This window comes from Nanorana parkeri, unplaced genomic scaffold, assembly GCF_000935625.1.
Source record: "Nanorana parkeri isolate BGI_ZX_2015 unplaced genomic scaffold, ASM93562v1 scaffold874, whole genome shotgun sequence".
In the NCBI taxonomy this organism is placed as follows: domain Eukaryota; kingdom Metazoa; phylum Chordata; class Amphibia; order Anura; family Dicroglossidae; genus Nanorana; species Nanorana parkeri.
In genome coordinates this window covers 448,388-452,365 of record NW_017307142.1, presented here as the reverse complement: position 1 = coordinate 452,365, position 3,978 = coordinate 448,388, and the positions used below count along the sequence as shown (strand labels likewise).

Sequence of the window (3,978 nt, the reverse complement as noted above, 5' to 3'; positions counted from 1 at the left end):
TGAAATCCTTTTCTTACTTTTTTTTTTATCCGTTGAAACGTTGACGGTGCGCGCCCAGGAACATGAAGTCACGTTTTGTTTTTTATCTTCACATGCTATGAAATCCTCTTTTTGAAGTAATTATCGTAAATTTCTAATTTACTTTCCGTTAGGACGAAATTCGTACTGAATCTGAAATTCCGAATCAGAAATTTTGGATTCGGATGCTCCGAATCCACGAATTTCCGAAATTTCGTCCGAATTTCGATTGGAAACGAATCGCACATGTCTACAGCCGGCTTTCTGGCCTCCTGATAACAGAAGTCCCGGTATCATCGGGATCATTCGGGCCTATCTGCACCTATACTGATCCTAGTATCGGTGCACTCCCTTATATAAATCACCGCGGAAGCACGGAATAAACCATTACAGCGCTGATTAAAGTTGAATTTCCGGAGGACATGAGAAGCGCCATTTAATCCAGTTTTGTATTCATTCAAAGACCCTGAGCTGTGTTCTCACACGGAGCGGAGATCAATCCTCATCTGTGAGGTCTGCCGTCCATATCCGAGGATCTGCCGCACATCCCGACATGAGGGGCTTCTTCTGCTTCACATCCTCCGTTCCGGGTGCAAAGCTTTGTGACAGGTTCTCTTTAATGAGATCAGACCTCACTTTAGTGTCCAGGTCCTCTGCTTAACTCTTTTTTCGGGGCCTTCTCTCTTTTATTTCCACCAGGCAATCCTGCCAGTAACACACTTCCTGTCTGAGGATGACAACGCATACGGGTGAAATGGAATCGCCCGCACTCACAGGATGCAAAGTTCTTGTTCATTTTTATTGAACGCGCGTCACATGCGTCAATCGTCATTGTTAAAGCCCGATGAAGGGACCCTGCGAGGTCCTGAAAGCGCTGGTTCCCATTCTTGACAATTTGTGATTCTGGAAGGATCTATGGTGTACTGGTGATATTCTTTAAAAATCAAACCAACGTTTCGGGGGCCACGCGGGGTCCCTTCCCCATGGGCGATATAGGATGACAACACTTGCTCACTGTATTAATGGAGGAGCAACATTGTCACTCATGGATAAAAAAAGCATTAGGACTACAGAACACCTCGCCCTCTTCTCACCCCCACGGCATGGAGGGCTGTGTTCTGTAGTCCACAGAGAGGGAGGTTGGACCAACCTAAAGGTATTTTTAAAGAGACCCTGTCACTGTGTCTAAGAAAATCCTATCTAAGGTTCCATGTGATGGAAGAGCTATTATACTCATCCTCTCCGGCGGCCCGTGCCTCCTTCCTTCCCTGCATTCCAGCTCTGCAGTCCGGCATGTGGCACTGCTGGGATTTTCAGAGGCCTGCGTATCCCCTGTGGCCCTAACTCCTTCCTCTGATCCCGCGTCATCACAGGACACAACAGTGAAGTAAGGATCAGATGACAGAGCCATGGAGGGGCACGGGCATCCAGCCCTCATGGAAGTTTTGAACAGGAAGTGTTCAGAGCTTCAGATTCAGGCAGGACCAACAGGTACAATGCGTGGTGCTGGATTAGAGCAGAGCTCCGGGGGAAAAAAAAAAAAAGATGGCCCTTGCAGTGCGGCTCTCCCCTGACGTCAAAGTAGCAGGAAAAGGGACTTGTACTTACCTGATCCCTCTCTTCACAGGCTCCCTCCACCCTGTGTGACTGGACCCCAAACCCGCTTCCCTAAAGTGCTCCCGGCCCAACTCTGATGTCGCCAACAGGACTAATAGTCCTGCATGGTAAGTGAGGCCGGCGAGGGGCCCGCCCATAACCCGGACCGCCAGAGAGAAGAAGGGCAGAGCGCGGGGTGGTAGGAGAGAGATGGATGAGGTAAGTAAAAGTCTCTTTCCCTGGTCTTCACAGGCAAAGATGAACATGTACCCCTTGCACTGTGGGGGAGGGGGGCACTTAAAGGGGATTTTCCTTCAAGGCGGCCCATTCATTTTGTATGGTAATGGCGGCACACCTTAAAGTGGAATTCACCTTTTCAGGTCCTCCAGGAGCTTTTATTAACTTTGCACAGCCTATAGGTACATTGTGACTCCGGCACCGTGTCCCCCTTCAACGCTGCGACGTCCGCCATCTTCCTCGTCGCTGGTGCTTCCATCCCCTCCCCCTCTTACGGGAGTCATGGTAACAGGACTATCTGAATGGGCTTTGCATTGATGGGCAAACGCGGCTTTCATGTGCGTTCTGTACACTATTCTGAGATCATTTATATTCACTTAAAGATGCCTCTGACCTGCACCCTGACCTCCTTCTAAGGTGCATCAAGCTGCTTTTGCATTCCCATTGACTTGTATGAAAAAACATTCTGATGCAAACAAAACCCCTTCCATAAAAAACTTTAAAAACTGTCAATAAACATATAAAATAGACAATATTTGTATATATCAGACGCTGCTTGCTGCTAATGTCACCTCACACCACCCCAGCTACACTGCCGCATAGGTGATTAGAAAAGACGTCAATCCGTACAGGAGAACTGACAGGCTCTCATAATCCGTACAGGAAATGACGTCATTCCGTACAGGTGAACTGCCAGGCTCTCGCTCTCCGTACAAGGTGAAGTGCGAGGCTCACGGTTTCCGTACAGCTACACCCTCGGAAAAAAGGCGTAATTTCGTACAGGTGGGCTGAGAGAGGCTCTCGTTGCCCGAACAGGTGCGCATCCGGAAATGACGTCCTTTCCGTACAGGTGTGCTTCCGGAAGTGCATTTTTGTCCTCAGGTGGCTCCGGATGTGACGACGGGTGTCTCCAGGGAGTTCCCGGAAGCGTTACACAGGTGTAAGGGCCGGGGGTCACGTGAGCAGCCGTGTGGGCGGAGCCGGCGAGTTTCGGGCAGGTGAGGAGGTGTCTGGGAATCGATACATTGATGGGCTGCGGTGATCTGTGACAGGTGAGCGCAGGGGGGATGCCGACACCGGTGCAGCTGGGAAGGGGGGGGGCACTACATGACGAGACACAGACCGGGCATTACATGACGAGACACAGACCGTCCATACACCTGGCTGCCCACACTGACACTGACGGGAATGGGGACACCTGTGTGGGGGAAGGGGAGCAGAGCCTGTGCTGGGCCATCACCTACAATGTTTGCCATACACCCCCAGATCTGATATGTCATACATTGGTGTCCGTCATGACAGTTTCTATAGAACTAAGATCAGAGGTGGGTGCTGTGGCCCTCCAGCTGTTGTGGAACTACAAGTCCCATGAGGCATTGCAAGACTCTGACAGACGCTGACATGATTCCCAGATAAGGGGGCATCATGGGATTTGTAGTTTTTACCACGGCTGGCGTTTGCCCACCTCTGATCGTGATGGGGGAGAACATTCTTGTTATGAACATTTGGATGGTGTCGGGTACAGAGCTGACTGATAAATCTCAATTATTTATTGAATCTTTCCCAACAAAACGTGGATTGTGATGCGTCATGTAATCGTTTCGGACGTCAGTTTAGTGATCTGATTGGTTGAATAATCGGTGTGTGTGTGTGTGGCCAATGGCTTACCTCATACAGGTTCTCCGGCTGATGTGACATCCCCCTTCGAACGGCTGGCGATCTTTTATATTGCAGAGAGCGGCACAGACCTCAACGCCACTTTCCACGGTACTATACCCCGAGCCCTGGTGATGGGGTGACACCCCCCCCCCCCAGGGGGCGGGTCCATGACAGCCTGGGCCCACCAGGAAGTTGGTTGCATGACGACGGCTCGCTCGTCCAGACTCTGGCGCATTGTGTTGATGCACTTTTTATTTTTTGTGCCGTTGCCCTGAGGCACGGCCGTCCCCCATGAATTGGCCACCAATGTACCAAAAGCTGATCTGAGAAGGAGCTCGGCAATGGTGACTCCCGTACACTACAAGGTCCTCCATTCTTAAATGTCTTGGAGTTTGTTGACCGGCCATATTTCTTCCTTCTTCTTATGTGACCTGTTTTCTGGGCTTAGTCTTAATATCCAATATTTTG

General features: G+C 50.3%; 1 protein-coding gene across 1 annotated transcript in view; it reads left to right on the top strand.

Moving 5' to 3' along the window:
* The first annotated feature begins 2,742 nt into the window (after window positions 1–2,742).
* CRB3 (crumbs 3, cell polarity complex component) overlaps window positions 2,743–3,978 on the top strand; it is a 33,675-nt gene continuing 32,439 nt past the window's right edge. The window contains exon 1 of the mRNA XM_018565697.1: window positions 2,743–2,903. The gene's annotated coding sequence lies outside the window, so the exon portion shown is untranslated. The remainder of the gene's footprint in view (window positions 2,904–3,978) is intronic.